Source organism: Amblyomma mixtum, chromosome 3 (assembly GCF_055824585.1).
Source record: "Amblyomma mixtum isolate Tamu chromosome 3, ASM5582458v1, whole genome shotgun sequence".
In the NCBI taxonomy this organism is placed as follows: domain Eukaryota; kingdom Metazoa; phylum Arthropoda; class Arachnida; order Ixodida; family Ixodidae; genus Amblyomma; species Amblyomma mixtum.
Window position 1 is genome coordinate 36,359,437 of NC_143014.1, and position 16,165 is coordinate 36,375,601.

The following is a 16,165-nucleotide window of genomic DNA, read 5'->3' on the forward strand; positions in this document are numbered from 1 at the left end:
AGTTACAAAAAACAAAAACCGAAAATTCCAACCTCTAATTATGATGAACATTTGAATTTTACGGAAATAAAAAAAAAACGCATAAGTTCTGCAGCCTAAGGGCTATCGAACATCCCAGGAAGTCACTTTGCTTCCACGAAGTGCACTTTTCAGGTACTGTGTAACAACAGGGGCGCTCTGAGGGGCATTCTAAGTTGGCTGGCTGCGTTGTCCAAATCATTTTTCTGCTCCCAGTGCCCAAAAAGCTCTCAAGTTGCTCCTGCTTTATCGGGAGATTATTTGTAACTTTGATTCAAATACGCATTTATTCGAGCCGCCGACAGCACGCTTAACAGCGCCAAGCGGGCCCAGCCCCGCTGGGCGCTGGGTCCGAGAACATGCTGCACGGTGTATGTGCGGCAGTTGGAGACAGCTGGTGCCTGCTTCCACCCTAGCATTGTCTCAGACCCAGCGGCTGGCGCCCAGCGGTGCTAATGTCAGTGCAAGACACGCACTCGAGCGTTCGTGTTAAACGTGCTGCCGGCGGTACATGTATTCAACTACATGCATACGTCAGAAGACGGTCTTCAATGTTTGTGAAGGCACATTGTCTCGTAGCAGAGAGCATGGAGAGAACTGACAGCGGGGGAATTGTGTGGCATTCGCGGGGAACACCCAGACTTGAGAAATGCAGCATGTGGATTAACTTTTGCTCGGGTCTGACGAGGATATAGTTGTTCTCTGCTGTTTCTCAAATACATGTTGCAGGTAGTAACCATCCAGTAATTTTTTATTTGACAGGACGGTTACTACCTGCTAGTTAACTTACTTATTCTTCTTGAGCATGGTTACCTTCTAGCCACTGCTATATTCCTTCCTCTCCTTATTTTAGTTCCGCCACGGTGGCTCAGTGGTTATGGTGCTCGGCTGCTGACCCGAAAGACGCGGGTTCGATCCCGGCCGCGGCGGTCGAATTCCGATGGAGGCGAACTTCTAGAGGCCCGTGTACTGTGCGACGTCAGTGCACGATAAAGAACCCCAGGTGGTCGAAATTTCCGGAGCCCTTCACTACGGCGTCCCTCATAGCCTGTGTCGCTTTGGGACGTTAAACCATATAAATCAAATCAAAACAACCTTATTTTAGTGACAGGTATGACGAGATCAGAAAACAATGTTTACATTTGGCGCTTGGTTTTCGTGGCTCGTCCACCACTCGCAGGCCGTGTGATCGGGCACACGTGTTGTGCCTACAATTGTATACGAACAAATTCTCTACGAAGGTTACGACTCCAGGCTTGTTTTCTTCACGCTGCCCAAACACTTCGCAGGGCTCTTGTGCGTTGTCACGAGAAAACTTCACGGGTTTTGTCTTCAGTCACGACAGCTGTTTAGACATCGTCAGAACTTCTGACGCTTGGCGAGTTCCGCCTTGTTATTCCCCAGCTCGCCTCCTCCGTAATTCTTTCTCGTCTGCCAGCTCACCGCTATCTTCTTCCTGTGTTCGGCACAGAATCTTCTCAAACGACTAAAACGAGGACAGAAAAGGAAACGAGGTATTCTTTTTCTAGCGCTGCCATCTTATCAGGCTTTGTATGCTGCCTAAAAAAAAAAAAAAAAAACAGGAGAAAATTTCCCAGACCGGCGACTGGCAAACTTTTGATATAGACGTTTGGAGAGAAAATACATTTTCGCGTCCATGGTTTGAACGAAACACGCTCAGCGACACCGGAAACTACGGACGATGGGATCGCACGCCGCTCACTTGCACGCCGCGTCACAAACAAAACATACGAAAACACCTCGAGCGTTTTCAAAACTCGCTCCGACGAAACATTGTGCAGCTCAGGCAGGATCTTTTTTTTTTGTTTTGTTTTTCTGCCGAAAATAGCGACGCATGTGATGAAGCGCAGCCCACCGCAGGAAGGACGCCGCGCGTTCACGCCAAGCGTGACGAAAAAAAGGTTTCCCAAACGAGGCGATTTCTTTCTTCCTTTCCCGGCCTCCATCTCTCTTTTCGTCGTAACTGTTTCCAAAGTGGCTTTGGAATCACGTTTTGCTGCACGGCGGCGCAAGGCGAGTGTGCCCGCTTTTAAACAGCTTTGCGCCGGAGTCCAATTTGAAATCGCGAACGAATAAAACCGGCCGACCGACCGACCAACCGAGCGACCGCCGCGGCCGCATTGGGGTATTGACGCCAAAGCTTGCGCGCAAAACGACTGGAGCGCGCGGCTCCTGGCCAAGCTTACCGAGGCGTTCGCGCGCGACCGAAACGCGCCGTGCGCGAGCGGCTTGGCCGAGCCGGAGCACGGCCCGGCGGACGCGTGTCTCAATGGCGGTCGGCGCCAGCTGGCGGCCACCATCGCTACTTTGGCGGCGCAGAAACCGACCCGCAGAACATTGCCGCACGTGTGGACCAGGCGCCATTCTAGCCTTCAGAACGTGTGGCCACGACTTCTATCATTTGCATGCATACTATATACACCCCAAATTCGCGCCTTGCGCCCGGCGACAGACAATAGTTTCACTAGTAAGCCCGTCGTCTATCTTTAGATTAACTTTTTTAATGTGAAAGCATTAACATGTCCCATTAGCACATAAGTCGCCGCCCGTCGGCGTCCATGTTACGAAATTCCTGTGACGTCACCATGTTCTCGCATGACGTCAGCAGTAGATCGTAAGATAGTGACGTCTACAGTAAAGAAGAAAAAATACTTCTTCGAAGGTGCAGGGAACTGAACCCAGGACATTCAGATTGCGAGGCGAGCACGAAACCTATCGGCCACAAAACCGCGCGTTTGCTTACAACTGTGTGTTCATGAGCAGGTGTGCCATTAGAAAGGAAGGAATCTTTAATGTACAGAGGGCAAAACGCATGTCTAGGGCGACGGAACTCAGTGTTCCCCAGCTCCCAAAACAGCTGCGACCAGGAAGGCAAAAAATGACGATGAAACCCTATCAGTTTAACTGCACATGCTTACATCCAGATCGTTTTAGACCAAACTTTATCACTAGATATCACTTGTTGAGCCCGAAAAGCGCCCAGAACGTGTTCTAGACAAGCGTTTTGTCCCCTGTACCTTGCAACAAAGCTCACAATGAGGCAGTGCTGGCGCCTTCAAAGCACGTAAGCACTCTTAAATGTCCTCAGCAATTTTTTTTTTCTTTCACTCGAAGGAAGGCAGGATTGGTCTCACTAAAGTTTAACACGAGTCATTATAGATACTTATTGCGTCATGTTAGGTCGCCTACCAAAATAATGAGCGCTTCGTGCATTTTGCGATCGCGTCGTTATTGCCAGTATCAATAACGCAAGCGCAAAGTCAACGCTAAGCTATTGCAGCTGGACCTCTTCACCCTACGTTATTCGAATGAGAATCGCAGACAGAGTTCGCACACGATGGAGGACTCTTTGGTCATTCGTTTTCTTCAGCGAAGCAGTCTCCCAGCGAAGTAACATGTCGACGAGGTCAGTGGTTGTGCGCACTTCCCGCCAGTGCGGCTAGTGGCTCATCGCAAGCGCACAGCGCGGAGCGATCCAGGTAGGCCGAATCGGGAACTCGTCATTGCCTCTGTTGTTCAACGCTGTACAGAACGCGAGCCACGTGCGATTAACTCCACACAGGTCTCTCTTCTCCTGGCCTCACATGGCAGCGAACTGCGCAGTTATCAACGCCGCAGTGCAAAGCGCCGGGCCCGAGTGAGTCCGAGTGAAGTTAACTTTTCTCCTCCTGTTTTGCATGAAGAAACGAAGAAACCCGAACGCGCGTGCACGCGGGCGGAAATTGCCCACCGAGCCGGTGGAAGACTCGCTGCGCAGATCACTCACTGCAGTTTCGAAAGATTTCGAGAACGCGAGATGAAAGTTCGTTGGAACGCTCGTTGCTGAGACCTTTTTCGCTCGCGGCCGGACCCCGCGTCAGCTCGGACTTGCGCCGGTCAAGCGTTGCATTTTGCGCAACGCCAAAGCGACGAAGAAATGGGCGCAGCCGAGCTGTGGTGCTCGCTGACGACGCCCACCTCCTGCTCAAGGGTAGGGCTGCGCCTTGAGTCAAGCTTGCCGACAGCAGGCGGAGAACTCCTCGCAATCGGCAATGCTTTGAAAAGAGTGGCAGCGCTTCTCTTCCCTGTGCTTGTCCAGGCCTTCCCTTCGGCTCCCTTACCAGGCGAAGCAGTTCCGTCGGCTTTTTCATTGTCTCTTTTCAAACGCGCGCTCAAAGTTTCTGATGCGCTAAACAATAGCAGGGCGCGCCATTTTTGTACGTGCGAGAACGACGTAACACCCAGGAAAAGGCACCCAGGAAACAGCGACCAATTGCAGTACGAATTCATCCGCGATTTCCAAATGGTTTCAAGGGAGCTCTACATGCATGAGCGCAGTAACAAAATGTTTGTGCCTGCACTTGAATCAGGTGCTCGCCTCACGAAATTAATATTGAAGGAATAAAATATTCCATGCCAACTCCACGTTAGTACTGCAGGCAGCCAAAAGTAAATGAAGAGATCCGAAGCCAAAAATTTAAGGCGGAAGCCTTTAATGCCTCATCGTTGTAAGCAGGAGCTGTCGACAGAAAATGTCACGCTTTTCAGTTGGTCGAAACGGTCGTGACGTCACAGTGCGCGAATTTCAAACGGGGCCAATAGTAATTTGGCTACTAACCATGCAACCAATTAAAGGGATCGTATAGTGATGCTCCAAGAAAGTTTGACTGAGCTTAGTTAATTGCTTACTCAACCAATTAGTCGAATTAACCTTTCTAGTAAGACCACATAAATAAATAAAATCGAGTAAGAAATTGGTCGAGCTTGGGAATCGAACCCCGGTCTCCGGAGTGCGAGTCGAGCGCGCTACCACTGCGCCATGCCAGCGTTTTTTTTTCTTTATTGCCTGGCTTTGGCTCATGACATTGCACAACAAAAATACACATAACGCTATATACATACGACACTGTCGTGGTCAGCCAGCACGAGACTAGCTTCGTCAGCTTAAAATTCCCGCAACATACACAACGGCTCTAGTCTTGAGAGCCACTCGGGAGGCTCCGCAGCTGCTTTTTGGATTGCAAGAAACCAGTCCATGCTTTCCCGAAAATAAATTCGGACCGGTCGTGCGTCTTTGTCACAATGGTAGCCTGCCATTCTGGAGCGCCATATACAGTGGAGGCCCAAGAGCATTATGAGATCAAAAGGTGCCCCATCCTCATTATCAGTGCTTAAATAGCGAATTCCGTGCGCGTCAAGTGGTAGCTCTTTCTGTATGGTCCTTTGTAACACGTCCCAAAAATAAACCCCTTCCCAGCAATGCAAAAAAACATGGTCTATTGTTTCAGGCTGTTTACAAATTAAGCAGTTCGATCCCCACGGTAAAAAGAAATCCTTTCCCTCTAGAAACTTTTTAACTGGTAACGTCCCGGTGTGCAACTTAAAAAAGAAAGTCTTTACTCCTGGTGGCACCTGCATTTTCTTCACCCTTTTTAAAACATCCCCTCCCGGGCCTCCACTGTACAAGGCCCTGTACATGGGCTCTGGGAAAACAATATCACAAAGATCATTGTACAACTTTTTCCTTTTACTTTTCCACAAATAATCGGTGGAAAAACGTGCCGAAAGAAAGCGAACGCTTGCTACAATCTCTTTGTAGTAACCAATAGTTCCACCAGAGAGCTCTTCTGTGGATACCACAAACTCCGGCAGCAATCGCCGCAGCTTCACTTGGCACACGGTGCGTAAGAACGGGTCTGTGACGTCGCGAAAAAATAAAAAACGGTTCACCAGCTGCCTTAAAAAGAGGTGCCCTAGCCCTAGCCCCCCGTCTTTTACCCGCCGGAAGAGGTTCGTTCTGCTACAACGTTCCCATTCGGACGCCCATACGAAAACTGCAAAAATCCTGTGCCAGCTCGATGGTTTGGAATGAACAAAGGTGCGTCTAGTGAATACGGTGTCTTCGTTCACTCCCATCTTCCTCTCTTCCCGTTACGGCGAGGTTTAGGTGTCCACCGAGATATGAGAGACAAATACATTTCCTTTCCTCAAAAACCAATTTACCAACGAGTAAGGCGTATTTTTCCGCGTTTCAGATTGGTCCAAATTGTCGTGACGTCACCGCGCGCTAATTTTGACGGGTGTCCACCGGAATATGTGAGACAGTTACTGCTCAACTTCCTTTCCTCAAATACAATTTTCGACTAGTGTCTACTGAGATATGTGAGACAGTTAATGCGTAATTTCCTTTCCTCAAATACAATTTTCATTTTCTTCATTACGGCCCCTCTTTCTTCTTTCACTCACACTTCCTTCCTTCCTGTACGGTGCGGCTCAGGTGTCCACCGAGATGACAGAGAATTACAGTCCCATTTCCTTTCCTCAAAAAGCGTTGCGTTCAAAGGGCAACGCATCGCGCCGAACGGGTGGCGGCGTTCCTTGGACTCCGTGGCAGCGCTACAACACGCTGTCGCGTTCCACTCCTAAAGGCGAAGCTTAAGCGTCATTAATTGGCAGTTAATTAATGCACCAACAAAATGTGCAGTGAACAATCGCGTAGCAGAATGCAACTCTCAGGCTTTCGCCTTTCACCACTTTAGCCGCTAAAGTTCCTCGTAATTTTTTAAGGCGGAAGCCTTTAATGCCTCATCGTTGTAAGCAGGAGTTGTCGACAGAAAATGTCACGCTTTTCAATTGGTCGAAATGCTCGTGACGTCACAGTGCGCGAATTTCAGATGGGGCCAATCGTACTTTGGCTAGTAACCATGCAACCAATCAAAGGGATCGTATAGTGATGCTCCAACTAAGTTGGACTGAGTTTAGTTAATTGCTTAATTAATCAATTAGCCTAATTAAGATAGAGGAGAATGAAGAGGTCAGAAGAAAGAGGAAAAGAAAAGAAAGACTCGCGCCGCAGCGACAACAGCGTCCGCGGAAGGAGTCGCTGCTGAAAAAAACAGATAAGTACGAAGCCGCGTTCGCTCCACCACCACGCACTTCCCCACTGAGGTCGACGTTGATCGTTTTATATACGTTGTGTCGAACATCCTAGACAGTTCCAACAATTTACAGGTGAATGACAGAACACGATGGATAGAAATACAATAATATAAATATGAAATAGCCTAATTAACCTTTCTAGTTAGACCGCATAAATCAATAAAACCGAGAACGAAATTGGTTGAGTTGGGGAATCGAACCAGGGTCTCTCGGAGTGCGATATGAGCACGCTAGCCACTCCGTAATGCCAGCTGAATGGTTTGGAATGTACAAAGGCGCGTCTAGCTAATACGGCGTCTTCGTTCACTCCCATCTTCCCCCTTTCCCTTACGGCGAGGTGCAGGTGTCCACCCAGATATACGAGAGAGATACATTTCCTTTCCTCAAAAAATAAATTTACCGTCCAGCAAGGCGTACAGCCGAATTGGCGATGGCGTTCTGTGGACTCCCTGGCAGCGTTGCAAGACGCTGTCGCGTTCCACTCTTACAGGCGAAGCTTAACATGTTAACCACACATCAGTAACACACGCAGACAGCCAATGGACGCGTCATTCGCTGGCAGCACTTGAATCAAAATTCACAACCACATTCGTGACAGAATGCTGCACTAAGGCTTTCGCCTTGCACCACTTTAGTCGCCAAAGTGACTCCTAACTTTTTTTAATTGATCCAACGCACTGCAACGAAAAGGTAAAAGATAGCAAGTGGTTCAATTCCTGTCGAGTTTAATGTTATCCGCAATGGCCTGCTTCGTATTTTTCCTGAATGTTCAACTTACCACACTTAGTTCTACGCTCTGTTCTGCTTTTCCGCATAAACCAACCAATATCTGTCCGTTCTTAAATAAGTTTACTTTTACTGATACAAATATTTAGTGGTTGTTTTTTGTCGAATATTTTTTAAGGGTTTTGCTGAAGCAGTACAAATTTTACTTCCTTTATTTATTATGCTATTTTTTTGTTAAGCCGGTACTTCCTTAAAAAAAAATTATACTTTATCTTTCCTCTGCTCTTACCTCTCTCAGAAAGCACACGGACTACGGAGAGGATGAAGATATTAGTCAGTGTCGGTCGGTACAGCCGTTTCACTATTTCCGAATCAAGAAATTATCGACTGCCTCCTGTTTGGTATAAACTTTTGTTAGTAAGTTGCAATCGCATACGTTGCTAATCTTAACCCTCCAGGTTTCTATCGTTGTTCTCCTCCCTCAGCCCGCCCAGTATAAATAAAAGAGCGTTATCTCTTCCTTCAATCCCTCTATTTTAAGGCGGCAGCCTTCACTATAGCGAGGGAACCCAGGGGATGCATGCGCGTTCGCGTGACGACATCCGGTAGTTCAGAAAAGGGAGAAGCCTGAAGAGGAAAGACACTGGCAATGAGGAAAAGCACAATAATTCTCTCACTCTTCGTGTACGCATTAATCGCATCGTGATGGAAAAGTGAGAAAACGACAATTTTGGGGAAAGGAAAGGCGCACTATCTGCAACTTCTCCCTGCAGACCTCCGTGAGGGAAGTGATGAAGGAGGCAGTGAAAGATGCAAGAGAGAAAGTGGCGCTAAAGTGAAAGCAGCGGAATAATATTCGACCAGCTTGCGTACTGCAACGTGCACTGACTCTGCACAGTACATGGGAGAGTTTTGCATTACGCCTTCGTCGAAACGCGACCGCTGCGGCCAGGATTTATGTCGCGTCCTCTGGCTCTGCAGTCGAGTAAGGACTGAAGCAGGGAGTGAAAAAGACCAGAAAGATAAGCCGTAGTGGAGGGCTGGGATCCTTTAACGTGCAGACATCGCAAAGCACAGAGGAGCATTTTGTACTTCGCCTCCATAGAAACGCGACCGCCCCAGGACACGGACGTCGACACACAATTAGTCGCACAGATGTTCGATCTGATATTTGGAAACGGCCTATGCGGAGTGCGCTTGGTTTTCGGGTTTTACTTTTTCAACAATTCGGTGGGTAAAAATCGGACGATATTTTCTTAGTGCAAATTGGGTACAAATCGGGTTATTCAGCAAAAATTTACGAAATAAAGGTGTCTTCGGGTCCTTTCTTTTTTTTTTTTGCCGCCAGAGGCAATTCCTTAAAAGCGGTAGTTTTTATGCGCGAAAAAAAAAATGCCTTATTTTTTGCTCAATATTTCAAATACAACATGAAAATGGTAGGTTACGCAGAAAAAAAAACTTCAGGAAATAAGATTTTTTTTTTCAGCTAATAAAATTATTTTGTCACTCAAACTGTCGTTGCCTATGCAGCACATTGCATGCACGCAAGACCTGATTGCCTCGGAGACTGCGAAAAGACTCATTAAATGTCACAGCGCCTATTTTAAACGGGCAAGGGCCCTGAAGCAGGATGTCGTTACAGTGGATAGCGCGTGATGCGTGGTGCCCAACAAATGCCTTGCCAGTACCTGTGTTTTGGCGTCTCGCTTCCAACAGTTACTTTTTGAACATGTGCTCAAATGAAGTGAGCTCGTGAATAACAAGCATTAAAAGAGGTTTAAACTCGCCAGTTTAACCAGCACTTACCTCAAATAAGCGCAGAATATCTGCTAATTTTCGTGCGGTGTCTTTGTTCAGGAAAACGTGCGTTCTCTACCCCCTTTCATATACATGTATTATCGTAACGAGCCCCTCATTTCCTTGCCGTTGTGCACTCTAAAAGTGGCATTATCGTGGAGAAATCGGATTTAACCCGACTGTTAAGAAGTGTGTTCCGGGTGCAATATTCTTTTACCCGGAAACGAATCGATATAGGTAGTGTTGACCGTCTAAATTTAGCTGCACAGTTCAGTTATCATGTGCCTATCAAGTACAGCGATAAATTTTGCAATAACCCGGAGTATGTTTTCGGGCAGCGTGGCTCTACAATACGTGTTCAGCAGAGCGTGCGCTGTTTGGGTTGTTGCTGCTATTCCTTGGCAGGAAACAGTAACAGGAATATATTCGGCTTAACTGACTTTGGGGCAGGAGACGTGTTCGTCAAAAAAAAAAATAAATAACGTGAATGGCACAACACTCAGCCTAGTGCTTGATAGACCACTTCCGCTTCTTTTACCTGGGACGAAACCTGATTTAAAAACCCGTCCGTAATTACGAGTTCACTGTTCCGTTCCTCTTTAATTCGTTTTCTTTTTTCATCTATCTTCCCTTTAAACACGCACTGCTATCGTCTCTCACATTTTAAGCACGTTTTTTTTTCTTCTCATCTGTTACGCCCACATGCGCCCGTCGCAAAAAATTTGCAGATAGGAAATACTCGTGATTTTTCCATTCCGACTCGTTTTGCATATTCCGTGTGGGACGAACATCTGCTGGTTGCGCGTGCTCCTACTCGTCAAACTCATCTTCCCATCCCTCGCTACGGACATAGCGGTATATGCACGTGCAAGGTGCAGGTATGTACATACACTGAAAGCGTTCTTGTCACAGCTGGCATTTTATTTCGCACCGGGAGGCCGAATACAAGCTCCCGTAATACTTTGCTGAAAGCGAATGAAGCGACAGTAAAGAAAAAGCAAGTCAGTTTGTTCCACGATGCTGAAATTAGTTTGTACAGCGTCCATGCATAATTATTTCTGGCCGCTGTGTCGAATATTCATAATTCCTAGCAAAAAGAAAGCACAGCAGAATCTGGTACCTTACGCTGACCCGTCAGGAAGTATGCGTTTAATAATCAATCTTCAGGGCCTGGAGACCACCCGCAGGAATTTATTATTCAGGAACTGAAGGTAATTGGCTAATGTATGCGAATAGACAACCTCTATTACGCATCACGAAGGTTAGCCACCGCTGAGTTATAATTAATGCGTTGAATTTGCATGTATAAATACGCTTGCTACGCCTCGAAAAGCATATGCAGGGAAGTAAGCTCGGAGAAATAATTCCCTCTTGTTGACACAGTGTGTGTGACCTTTCCTTTTTGGCTGCACTTTCTTCGTCGCGAAGAGGAAACAGAAAATGAATGCGAATGTAAACGGGCACCTTTGCGGCGGAAATTATGGACGGAGCGGTCCGCATCTTTGCAAATGTTCGAAACGAGGAAATTAAGACCGCCGACATGAAGTTAGCACAAGTGTTTCCACATTGCTGTGTCTTTATCTTTCCTCCGAAACTTGGATGGGGGATATCTCTGTGCGTTTCCTGCAGTATCGCTGCAGGGCGGATATTGAGGTAGCGTCGTAACTAGCTACAGCTCATGAATACGAGTTTATGCTTAACTGGCTGCTTTGTGAGGACCCGTCAGAAAAAAATTAGCAGTATAACCTGGCCCGGTGATAAGGAAGGAAGAAAGGCTCCGCAACTCTTCTCAGTAAAGCAATGCATGGGTTCATGAATTCATGAGCAGGCTCCCTGCTGAAAAGTATAGTATCGATCCTCTGGTTCTGTTTTTTTGAGATGCTGAAAATTTTTCAGGATTAAAAATGAGTTCACCTTAAGGAAGCAGACAAACAGATATAGCTCCGAGACGGAAATATGGACCAGTTAGGCTAGCTGTGGCAATGGGTAAGCTTTTGCCAATAGTATAAGTATTTAGATCCGGAAAAAAAAAAAAACTTCAAAATATAGTCTACAACGACTGCACATTCTTGTCAGACGGGGCGTCATACGCAACAGCTGCGTCACGCCAGGGAGGAGATTCATTCCGAGTACCACGATCTCTCACGCGTAATTGGACTGGGCTGAGACTTTAGATGTGCACACCTCGGGATACAGGCGCGTTACAAAAAATGTACAAAACCGAATAGTCATCAAATGCCACCCTCTGTAAGTTTTCATTGTAAGCATGCATGCTAACTGCACTGGATAAAGGTTAATTTTTGTATTTACTTAATTACTGACATCACGATGACAATTATCCTCGCAGTTTGCGTCCGCCTGGCCGCATATCCGATGTTCAAAAACAACTTTGGCGTCGCGCTCTTTGTTCTTGTTTTAAAGAAACCAGAAAGTCTAACTCTGAAGACCCTGTATATTGCACGTTTCTTCGTGCCTCACGTGACATGTACTAACCTTTTAAGCGATAGCCATCGTTCGCCTGTTAAAATCGAGAAAGGCGAAAGAAGCAGTTCAATTATAAATTATTTAGTGGTCGTCGGTAAATACTACGGGGTTATCTATGTATAGTATAACATCTAATGCATCATTACATAGAGGTAAAGAGGTAACCAAAATTCGATCTCTATACTCCTTTAACTGAGCCGTGCCCTAGTTTGGTCCTCTTCCTTACTGCAACCGAGCATCTGTTCCCCCCATTACAGGGCTCGCCCAATTGCATTTCCTTCCCTTGATTTTAGCTAGGACGATCTTAATCCTTAAGAAAAGGGACGTCAAGAACTTCAAAAATTACAGACCAATCAGCTTGCTACCCGTTGCCTGCAAGGTATTTACCAAGGTAGTCGCAAACGGTATCAGGACAACCTTAGACTTCAATCAACCAAATGACCAGGCAGGCTTTTTTGAAGGCTACTCGACAATATACCATATTGACACCATCAATCCCGCAATAGAGATACGCAGAATATAACCAACACTTACGATTACGAGAAAGTATTTGACTCAGCAGAAAGCTCAGCAGCCATGCAAGCATTGCGGAATAGGGGTGTAGAAGAGCCTTATGAAAGCATACTGGAAGATATTGCGGGTGCAGGGCTACCACAGTCCTCCATGAAGTCAGCAATAAAATTCCAATACGGAAAGGGTGTCATGCAAGGAGACACGATCTCGACAATGTTATTCACCGCCTGTTTACAAGAGGAATTCAGAGACCTGGGTTAGGAACAGCTGGGGGGTAAAAATAATGAGGAATAACTCAGTAATCTGCATTTCGCTAATGACCTTTCAATGATAACACACAGGGGATGAATTGCAAAGCATGACCAATAGCCTAGAAAGGCAAAGCAGAATGGCCGGTATAAAAATTAATATGTAGAAAACTAAAGTATAGTTGAACAGTCTCGGAAGAGGGCTGGACTTTACGATTGGCAGCGAGGTGCTGGAAGGGGTCAGGGAATACGTTTACTTAGGGCAGACAGTGATCGCAGATACATAGCGCAAGAGAGAAATAACTAGAAGGATAGGAACGGGGTGGAGCACATATGGCAAGTTCTCTCAGATCATGAATAGCCGCTCACCAATATCCCCCAAGAGAAAAGTATACGACAGCTGTATCCTACTGACGTTCACCTATGGGTCAAAAACGTCGAGGCTGACGAAAAGAGTTCAGGCTAAACTAAGGACAACGCAGCGAGCGATATAAATGAACATTATTGGTGTGATGCTAAGAGACGGGAAGCGGGCAGAGCAGGTCAGGGAACAAAAACAGGATAATGACATCCTAGTCGAAATCGAGAAGAATAAATTGTTTTGGGCAGGGCATGTAATGCGAAGGCAAGATAACCGCTAGTCGTTAAGTGTGACGGACTGAATTCCAAGAGAAGGTAAACGTGGCAGGAGGTGGCAGAAAGTTAGGTGGGCGGATGAGAATAAGTTTCCAAGGATAAGGCGGTCGTGGTTGGCACAGGGCAGAATTAATTGAAGAGATATTGGAGAAGCATTTGCCCTGCAGAGGACGTATTCAGGCTGGTGACGCTCTAGGCTTCAGTTTTAGAGCAACTAAGTCAGGTGTGATGATTTTCAACGATACAACTGATCAGCTGCTTACAATACAAGGCCACGAAATATCCAGAGTGGCCGAATAAAAATATCTCGGGATATGGGTAAACAAAGGGCAGATATACACTGAAAAGCACGAATAGTCTCTTAAGGCGAAAGGTCGAAGAGATGTCGGGATAATGAAACATAGGGCATTATGGCGGTACATTATGGGATGGATAGCAGAGCGCCGCGCGCGCGCCGGATGCCACACTTCCGTTGTCATATTTGCAGCATCGTCTTCAATGTGTAATGCTAACAAAGCAGGCCTCATTTTCTTTTAATGCGAAAGCATTAAATGGCTCACTTTCATGGTCATGACCGCAAGAAACGGCGCCATGCAACGTCACGAGCCGACGAGTCACGTGATGAAGATGATGCCACATCATAATAACTAGCTCTAATTAATATGTATATTTAATGCCTTTAGGTAACGCCAATACTAATTAGTATAATTAGTGATGGCATCATACGTGTGGCGTCACACCAAGTCACGTGATAATGACGTTATGTGACGTTATGTGACGTCATACCAAGCCCCCCCCCAACCCATACTCACCCACTAATCCATGAAAGGCAGATTAAATCCCAGCGATGACATCACTGCCTGACATCAATGCGGTGGCAGCATTGCCGACTACATTCGCACCAAAATTTTGAGCAACCGTCCATCGTACAGCGTTCCGGGTGGAGTCATACGATTTCTCATTACGTATAGCTTATATGTTTTAGTTGGAGGCTAGCTTTTGACAGGGGTTCGGACCGATGACATATGCACCTTCAGACGCATGCTTTAAGGCGCGGTTGAGGTGTCTACCGAGATATCGATATGTGAGAGCTACTGCGCCCTTTCCTTGCCTCAGAAACCTTTCATTTCCTCAAAACACATGCTTTCGCATTCTTCCAGGCAAGCAGACTTCAGTGCTCTCAGAATTTTTTAATATTACAAGCGGCGTTCCACAGGGCAGCATTCTCGGTCCGTTATTGTTTGTTTTGTATATAAATGGCATCACGAACGCCGCCAACATACCGTAATACATAATATATACAGATGATACTAGTATTCAGTAAGGCATGTTGACGGGCTAGTTGGTTTTGCATCTTGAAACTTCGAAAAAACCACCTAGGCGCAAATAAATTCACAAGGACAAAAAGAGACGAGGAGACGCCTGTCCGTTGTCTCCTCGTCTCTTTTTTGTCCTTGTGAAATTACTTGCGCCTAGGTGGTTTTTTCCAAGTTTCGTGATACTAGTATGTTTTTCAAAGGCGACACTCTTGATTAAATAATTTTTGTAGTTAATAGGACAGTAGACAGACTGAGGGTTTGGAGTGAATAAAATTCGATAACCATAAATACACAGAAGACGAAAGGAGTGATATTTCACCCCAGGCAACGTGCAATTCTTCGAAACTTAGATTTGTACATGGGGGACTACATTATAAACGTTTCAGATTCTGTTAAAGCACAAGGAGTTATTTTTCACAAAAATTTGAGCTCGAACGTTCTAGTTGACAGTGTCGTATCTAAACTTTCAAAATGCTCAGGTGTTCTTGCAAAATTTCGCTTCTTTTTACCTGTGCCAATCAAACTCATAATCTACATTGCGCTGTTTTTTCCTTTGTCAGTTATTGTTTTTTGGTCTGAGGCAGTACCACGGAGGCAAAATTTAAAAACGATTAGTCTCGCTTCAATGTCATCAAAATTCCGGAACTCTACGAATAATATTTAGCCACAAGGTATAAAAAGCCCCTTCATTATATTCACAATACCTTTCTCGATGTATGCTCTCTAAAAGCACATTCTTCGAAATCCTGTGTTTAGAGCATCCTTTTCTTACGCCCTAAATATGGTCATCAAATGCTGCGTCATAACGTTACAGTACTACTAAATAAACTTCATTCTATGTATTGACACCTTTAGTCTGCAAGACATTTCTGACATGTGTTTACGACTGTAATCTCATTTCGGTTACTTGTGCTTGAGACTGCATTTGATCGCTTGACGCACTTCTTTTTCTTGTTTATTTGTGAATTAGTGATAGCCACGCTTGGCATAATTTTTGATTGGTGATTTGTGCATAGAAATTTTGCGATATGTATTATCACGATGGAAAGAAACGCGAACAGAGCAGAGCCTAGGCGCTCCGCTGTTCGCATTTCTTTTAGTCACGCTTTAACTTCGGTGGTAGCAAAAAGATGCTAGAGTTGTCCATGATGCATTCTAGGACGACTCTAACGTCTTTTTCTTACCACCCAGATAAAAGCGCCCTCAAAAGAAATTCGAACGGCGGAGCGCGTAGGCGCCGCGCTGTTCGCGTTTCTTTCCATCGTGATAGTACATCTTAAATGCCAAATGTTTTGTGCTTTATTTCGCACGGAAATTATATCCATGTTCTTTGTTTTTTTTTTTTCTTTTTTATGTACGCATGTCCCCTCACGCTGCAAGCCATGTATACACGGGGGGCCTCAGACTGTGTCAAGTGGAAATTGTTTCCACTTTTTGCCTGGGTAAGACAACATCATTTTCTGATGAAAATAAAACACAAGACAG

At 45.8% G+C, this 16,165-nt stretch overlaps 1 protein-coding gene across 6 annotated transcripts in view; it reads right to left on the reverse strand.

The window, feature by feature from the left end:
• LOC149349661 (uncharacterized) overlaps positions 1–16,165 on the reverse strand; it is a 512,421-nt gene that overhangs the window by 238,063 nt on the left and 258,193 nt on the right. The window lies entirely within an intron of this gene.